We start from the raw sequence: 9,072 nt of genomic DNA on the forward strand, positions 1-9,072 counted from the left end.
AAGAAACTCTCATTCACTCCTCCACACACTCGAAAACAGGACACGAATAAGATGGGATTGCATAGGACCAGCTGTGAAAACCCTGCTTCCTCCCACACACAAAAGGGTGAAAGTGCTGATATTAAAATTCAAAAGTACTCCTTCAGCCTGAAAACTCAGGGAACCATGAGTGATGTGGGAAAAAAAAAGCCATCTCACACCTTTTTTGACCATTTTGGGTCCTTTTTGGGTCCATATTGGGACTGTTCAGCGGGCATTGTTTGCAAGAAAAATACCAAACAGACTCCTAAATCCACAAAATATTTTAGGTTTGGTTCTTGATACCCAAAACTCATTTCCACATACCCACATTTCAATTTTGATCACTTCTAGGACGATTCGCGCATCGCTACATATTAGGCACCGCAAATAAACAATTATCGCATATGTCAAACTTCTTGGGTAGGACGAGGGTGCCCACATCTCCCACTTGAATTATTTACATTCTAAAAAAGCTCAAGCACATTTCCTAGAGCTAAAATAAGCCACTTGGGACCACATCCAAGAGTTTGATACCCTCTCCAGGAATGTACGTGTGCCCGACTGTCTGCACGCAAACCCGAGTATTTACAACGTTGGTGCAGCCAAAGTGTGTCGACCCTAGTAGAGGGTACAAGAAATGATATGTACACTGATAGATGCATGGCAAAGTGCTAAACATATGGGAAAAGCATAGGCAAGCAAGTGGCAACGGAGATGTATGCTTTATGTGGTGATTTAGACCAAAAGGGCTTCAAAGTGGTCCAGATGGAACAAAAGGTAAAGGATTTTTGGGGTGATGTTTTTCACTTGGAGACAAAGAGCTAGAAGTGCTGAAGGGGCAGGTCTAGATGGCTCATCAAACGGAGCCACGATGTGCAAGATATGGTGTTTTGAATCTAGATGTGATTACAAATCTGAGATCGATAGGGCATGAGGAGACAGGTAGTGAGAGCTTGTTTTAGAATATGGATGTGTAGAGCTTATCATGTGGAGCCTGCTAGTCTTTTCAAATTGTCAAGCTAACTCCTAGATGCCAAATTATAGAAGTTTGAAGTTTTGCCACAACGTCTGAGTCTGTGCCAATTTTCCCGCTTCGAAAAGCATTGTTGGAATTAGGGTTGCAAAGAAATGCACATAGCTTGGAGAAGACGAAGAAAGCTCAAGGAACACAACAGAGAGTGTGTTACTTAGTATGCAATGGAAAGATAGATAGCCCTAGAGTGATGGGCGTATATACAATGCACGGGGGGAAAAACCTCCTAAAGAGGGAAAAAATGCCCCGACAGCCCTAGTGTGTTCACACACATCACTACCACATGTATATGGTAACAAATCCCCCCTGGAGTGATGTGGTGAACGAGAGCTGGCACATGTGTAAAGGAAAGTGCCATGCCTTGAGGACATGATCAGTCCACAAAGGGGAGCAAGCCCAAAGCTTTGCGGAAAGCTTCGAGCTTCTCACGAGACAATGCCTTTGTGAAAAGATTTGGAAGGTTGTCCTGTGTTGGCACATAAGCCAAGCTGATCTCTCCTGTTGAGAGCCTCCCCCTGACATAGTGGTAATGCATCTCAGTGTGCTTTGTGCGAGCATGAAAAACTGGGTTCCTCGCAACTGCCAATGCGCTCTGACTGTCAGTGTAGATAGTGTTGGCAATGTCATGTCCAACACCCAAATCATCCATAAGGCGTCTAAGCCATACACACTCAACCATAGCTGCGAAGACTGCCTTGTACTCAGCCTCACAACTCAAAGTGGCCACAATAGGTTGCTTTTTGCTCAACCATGATATACATGAACTTCCAAGCATGAAAAAAAAACCACTTGTGGACACTCTCGTGTCAAAACAACCAGCCCAATCTGAGTCTGAAAAAGCATGTAAGTCCGGTGGCAATGATCGCCCCTTGGGATAAAACAAGCCAAGATGTAAAGTGTCACTAAGGTAGCATAAAATCCTCTTAGCAGCATGCCAATGCTTAGACCCTGGGCTATGCATAAATCTGCTGACCTATGAGACTGCAAACTGAATATCCGGCCTCGTGTTGTATACATAAATGAGGTAGCCAACAACAGTTTGGTAAAGAGTGACATTAGTAGGATCGCCAACATCATGTAGACTCAACTTCAAACCTGTTTCCATGGGAGTGGCAATAGGTTTTCAATCCTCAAGTCCAAACTTGCATAGCAATGTCTCTATGTAACTTTTCTGACAGGCAATACCACCATCACACTGCTTAAACTGTATACCCAAGTAATGATGCAACATCCCCAAATCTTTCATCTTGAAAGTAGCATTCAAATCAGCCTTAAATTCAGCGATATGTCTCTCATTTGGTCCAGTGATTAGCAAATCATTGACGCTTTACATACAATGTACTTTTTGTTGGACTGTTACGAAAGCCTCGTTTGACCAAATGAGTGTCAACTTTCTCATATTAAGCACGAGGAGATTGCTTCAACCCATACAAAGCGTTCTTACATCTGCACACTTTTTCCTCTTGTCCTTTATGACAAAACCGCGAGGTTCGTTACATAAACTTCCTCAAATATGTCACCATTCAAGAAAGCAGTAACAATGTCTAATTGATGTACATCCCAACCAAAATGAGCTTCCAATGCACATAGAAAACGCAAAGTAGTCATACGACAAGTGGGAGAAAAGGTCTCTTCATAATCATGCCTTTTTTATGTGCATAACCCTTTGCAACAAGTGGAGCCTAATACGATCGATCTCACCATCCGGCTTGCGTTTCAACTTATAAACCCACTTCGTACCAATGTCCTTTTTGCCAGGAGGCAAATCACATAAATTCCATGTGTCATTTTCTATAAGTGCATCATATTCTGATTGCATGGCAGCCATCCAATGTTTTGAATTTTGTGCTTCATCAAAAGATAGAGGGTCCTCAACATCATGTAAGCTAGACACAGTTAAAGCATAACAATCCGATGCATAAGATGCATGGCGAGATCCTGAACGAGTACGACTAGACAAAGGTGCATCCAATTTACTGTCACGCAAAGTGTGCACCAGCCATTTTGGCATACCTCTAGCCTGCTCATTTTCAGCCCTTTCCTCATCAAGTACATCATGTACATCTGCATCAGTGATAGGCTAATCTATAACATTTTCAAAAACCCCCATAGGCTGTACATTTGCCTCATTGGAACCTCAATTCGTATTTCCACCACTGAAAAGAGGCAACAAAGTGTCATAAATGTCCTGTGAGCTTACATTACTATCTCTAGTACATGACAGCAAGGGCTGAACAGAATCTTCCACGAACACTACATCCCGTGAAACCAGAATACGTTTTGTTTGCAGATGATACAACCTGTAACCTTTGATTTTAGCACTATAACCAACAAAAATACATTTGACAGCCTTATCATCCAATTTTCTGTGCTATGTTTGTGGCACCAAAGCATATACCAAACAACCAAAAACACACATGTGCTCAATAGAAGGCTTTTTATCGTGCCATGCTTCATATGGAGTAATAGACTGCAAAGCTTTCATAGGACACCTGTTTAGTACATAAGTGGCACACATGATGGCCTCAAGCCAAAAAGAATGCGGAAAAGCTTGAATTTTGACCATACATCGTGCCATTTTCGTAAGTGACCTGTTGTTCTTCTCAGCAACACCATTTTGTTGAGGTGTATAAGGCACTGTACATTGGGGTTTTATCCCACGGCTTGCCAGAAATTCATTGAATTCATGAGACATATACTCCCCCCCTCGATCTGAACGTAGGGTGCCCATAGTACATTTCGAGACATTTCAGCCATAGCCAGAAATTGTTTGAAGCACATAAAAACTTTGGACTTCTCTTTAAGCGGAAATACCCATGCATGCCTGGAGTAATCATCAATGAAAGTCACGAAGTAAAGGTAATTGCCCAAGGACAGAGTTTGCATGGGCCCACAAACATCACTATGCACAAGTTGCAACCTGCATGTGGCCCGAACTGAACCATCCTTTGGAAACTTAGAACACTGCATCTTACCCAAAATATAGCCTTCACAAACATGTTTGACATGTGATTCAAGAGGTGGCAAAGAAGTAACCATATCAGATTTTTGCAAACGCAGCAAACTGGCAAAATTTAGATGACCATAACGTGCATGCCAAAGTTTTGCATCTGAAATAGCCCTTGAATCTGCAACAGCACTTTCAAAAAAATTTCTACACTTGTCATACAAAGTAAGCTTATACAGCCCACAGCACAAAAGGCCAGATGCAACAATTTCATCACCAAAACTGAGATCATGAACTGTACATCTGTCATCCACAAATTTGACTACAAGTCCAAGTCTAGCAAGTGCAAATACGGACAAGAGATTCTTCTTGATCCCCAGGTATATAAAGTGCATCAACAAGTGTGAAAGAACTGCCATTTGCGGCAGTAAGCACAATCTTTCCAACTCCCTGAACCGGATAAGAGGCATTGTTGGCACAAGTGACTGAATTCCCATGAGGGACAGACTCGAGAGAGGATTCACGATGTGAGGTAATGTGCTTTGTAGAACCACTGTCGAAATACCACACATGTGAATCTGCAGCAAACTGACAAGCATGCATCATGGACAGCAGGATTGTATGTGCACTCTGCACTAAAAGCCCATTCTGCATCAACATGAGCATCACAGTCTCCTTTCACAGAAGACTCAACAATGGCTGCATTTGTAGTGGAACGAGCATTTGCAGTGGAACCACCCTCTTTCTTCTTAGCCTCTTTGGCCTTCAACTTAGGACACTGCATTTGTAGTGGAACGAGCATTTGCAATGGAACCACCCTCTTTCTTCTTAGCCTCTTTGGCCTTCAACTTAGGACATTGCTTGATCAAGTGATCATTTGCTTTACAATAATGGCAACGCATCTTCGTTTTGCCCTTATCACCAGAGTTTCCAAACAAATTGCGGCCAGCAGAAGCATTAGGAACATTATTTTTGCCACTCATAGTAGAACCATAAGAAGTGGCTGCATTGCTGTTACCACCCTTTCTTTGAGAAGCAATAAAAGCCTGTTCAACTGCACGACGCTGCCTAGTCCTGTTTTTTCTGGAAAGTGACTCTTGCAACAGCAATGCGCATAATGCATCAAACTTGACAACTTCTGGATTTCCTTGGGTCATAATTCTCCAAGTACTAGCAAAAGTCTGGTAAGAATATGGTAAGGCATCAAGAACTGTCTGCACAAGGGAACTGTCTGAAATGACTTCACCTGCAAAAATAAGTTGCTCATTGATATCCTTGACACTAGCAAGGAAAGTGTCCATATCATCTTCCTCATGCATAATCTTCGACTCCAACTCTTTACACAACAAAGAAATTTTAGCCTCATTGCAACTTGCATAAAGACCAGCCAAAATATCCCAAGCCTGTTTTGCAGATTTTGTTGAACGGATGTGAGGAACAATGGTGCACTTCATTGACAATGCAATCAATGCATGAGCCTGCGCATCCTTTACATCCCAACAAGCTTGTTTTTCCGTAGGAAAAACAACTCTAATAGCAGCAATCCTTGAAGCAAAACCTGCAACATCCTCAACATCGCCTGCATCCTCAGAACCAGGACGTACATCAATGCCCTGCACAATATTCCAAACGCCCTTGACACAAGAACGTGTTGCATCATATAAGCCCACATAGGGTAAGTGTCCCCATCCCATCTGTCCTCCTCAACAGAAAACATCTTGAACACATCTGTGTTGTTGTTGTCAACCATGGTAAATGCTACACCTGATTTAAAAAGGCCCGAAAATAGGAGAAACAGAGCGGGAACAACACATGCTATATAGCACAAACCATAGAAGACTGTAAGGCACCTGTTATGCAAAAAACGACACTAACAAAAATTTTGCACAAAATGACAAAATTGACTGTGCAGACTTGCCTGTAGTGGAAACGGAGGCCGAAATGAGTCCGAATCGAAAATCTGAGCATACCTAGGTCTATGAGCTATCTCAAAAAATTTGTCGACCTGCGAATGCTCGCCAAACCTCACTGTAATCAGAGAAAGTGAGCAGGCATATGCTGGAGCAACTGGTGACTAAGCCCGGGAGGACGTAACATGCTCTGATACCAATTGTTGGAACTAGGGTTGCAGAGAAACGCACCCAGCTTGGAGAAGATGAAGGAAGCTCAAGGCACACAATAGAGAGTGTGTTACTTATTATGCAATGGAAAGATAGATAGCCCTAGAGTGATGTGCGTATATACAATGCACGGGGGAAAAAACCTCCTAAAGAGGGAAAAAATGCCCCGGGGGTCCTAGTGTGTTCACACACATCACTACCACATGTATATGGTAACAAGCATGTCTTTGGAGTTTTTTTGAAGCTTGATGAGGTTTGTAGAGGTAGAGTACAATATAAGGATCTAGCAAGAAGAAGCAACATGTCAATTAGAGCTACGCGTGCCAAGATACAACGCGCTGAAGTTTGGATCAGTTGGCGATCGAAATGGATCTGATGTTTTTTTAACCAAGTTGGGCAGCTTGGTTCGAGGCCATGTGGAGGTTGCAATGCAAGGATGACTGGTGAAGTCAGAGTCAGATATACCATGTTTGAGGTGATTTTGGCGGCTCAATGATTGGAGTCCTGAGGAGTGGATGGAAGATGGCCAAATTTGAAGCAAAAAAATGGTTTTTGTGGATTCGTTTTGAAGTTCAAGGGGGTCTAGAGGGTGCAACGCACCATATCATGCCACATGGTGCACTATATCGGTCCACATGCGGAGGAAACAAGAGCGTGGGATATTTATACCAGGATGGGCATACCCGTTTATACAACAAGATGGGCTCCTTGAGAGCTTGAAAGTTGGGGGGCTATGGTAGCAAGCCAATCAGGCACTGTGGGTATTTTCTTGGCGGCACACTCTCTTGTTGTTGGCACATCTGGCAGTTATGGTGGTCGTCACCGGCCTTTAACAATGTGGCATATAGTAATGATGTGGCACTGGCTTTGGGTGGGTTCCCGTGGTGCTCAAGGCCTGCCATATTTTTATTGAGGGGAAATAGGGCGTTGTCATGCCGCCATGACAACATGAGACCTTCCTGCATGACTTGGAGAGCAAGGGGGCCCAAATTAGAAGGCCGGTCTCTCTCTCTCTCTCTCTCTCTCTCTCTCTCTCTCTCTCTCTCTCTCTCTCTCTCTATAGTGGCCTCCCATTGCCACTCTCTATCTCTCTCATCACCTACTTACCCTACAACCAAACCCCCACTTATGATAGTCTAAAGCCGTCTGCGCTCTCTATCTGTGTGTGTGTGTGTGTGTGTGTGCACGCACGCGCGTGCTAGTAGTCCAAGTATCTCTCCCGATCTCTCTCCCTGCTATCATTTGCAGCAGGCAAACAAACTAAACCATAGTCAAATTCTCTCTCTTTCTTTCTCCTTAGCCGCCGCCAGAAAAGAACTCTCTCTCTCTCTCTCTCTCTCTCTCTCTCTCTCTCTCTCTCTCTCTCTCTCTCTCTCTCTCTCTCTCTCTCTCTCTCTCTCTCTCTCTCTCTCTCTCTCTCTCTCTCTCTCTCTCTCTCTCTCTCTCTCTCTCTCTCTCTCTCTTTCCCCTTGTGTTGCTGATTACGGCAATTATCGTGATGAGACATTGGACCTCATTATCGGCTAACCATGGAGACATTGTTTTCTATGTCAGACACTTCCTCTCTCCTCTATCATCACACGACACACGTTTATAGATACTAACATCACACAACCTCATTTGCTTCCATACAAAGGCGCGCTCGTATCCTTTCGACCTCTTCCTAAAATGCGAGCCCACCACAACCACCTTAGCTGCTATAGATGGTTGTGAGTATACACCTTGGCTAGTGCCAGCAACAACACCAATAACAAAAAAATGATCTTGCAGTCCACCTTGAGGATTTGGCTCGTTCTCTCATGTCACTAATTCGAATCTGCTTGGCTTTAAACGGTTAAGTTTGTGGAATCTCAAAATTTCCACAGAAAGTTTGAGTTGTGGTTCTATGATGCTAATTGCGAGCTCGAGGAGTCGAGCACCTTGCAGAAGTGTCAGCAGGGTAGGCCCTTTGGCGCTTGTAAACACTCTCTCTCCCCCCTCTTAGTACGACTATTTACAAAGGTGGACATTAACAAAGCTTTTCAGTGACCTGTGAAATAATTTCTCGAGTAATGTCACTTCACTTCAATAGAAGATCACCAACCCCTCCAAAGAGGAAATGGTCAACCCACAGTTCTTGTCCTTGTCACTCCGAAAGGGAAGAGAAGAAAAAAAAGGAAAAAAAGGGTAAGAAAGAGGTCACCCGCTTCTCCTTTTTCTTCAATAATAAAGCCCCAAAGACATAGAAAAATCTACGAGTTTCCATTATGAAAAATTCATTGCAAGTGATGCAAAGGACATAGTGCTTACCGAATGGCACAGTTTGAAGCTTCTCTCTCATGAGTCTATCCACAAATCTGTAGACAAGCTTTGGGATTTACATCTCAAGGCTACTGTCTTTCAAAAGATAGACTCATCAAAAAGCAAAAACAACAATTTTATGCAGGATTACCTGAAGAGATGTCTGAGTACGTCAACTCCCAATGGCCTGGTTTTTTCACCGAAGTAATCCACCACACTATGGTTGCTTCACGCATATTTACAACGAGGGGCTAGAAGGAATGGCAAGCCCATGGAAAGCAAAGACAAAAGTGATGCAAAGGGGAAAACCAATGCCCAAAATTCTTCCCAAGGCAATTCCAACAACAACAACATCAACAATCAATCCAAGGAGAAGGGATTTACAAAGGTAAAAATAAACTCTCTCCTGAAGATCCTGAAGCTTTTTCACAAGGACCACATATTTTTTAAGTGTGGGGAGCAAGGACATGGCTATCGTTCTTGCCCCAAGAGAATTGCCCGCAATGAAACTCCTAGAGCTTCCACTATCGAAGCTCCAAAAGAGTATGATCATTGCAAAGGATCACCTCTCTCCTATGCTTGGGGAAAAGTAAGGGAACATGATAACTTTATCTTGTTTGACCGTGACTCTACTCACAACTTCATATCAATGGAGTTGGCCACCAAGTTGG

This window comes from Adiantum capillus-veneris, chromosome 5, assembly GCF_014529385.1.
Source record: "Adiantum capillus-veneris isolate H3 chromosome 5, ASM1452938v2, whole genome shotgun sequence".
NCBI classification, from domain to species: Eukaryota; Viridiplantae; Streptophyta; class Polypodiopsida; order Polypodiales; family Pteridaceae; genus Adiantum; species Adiantum capillus-veneris.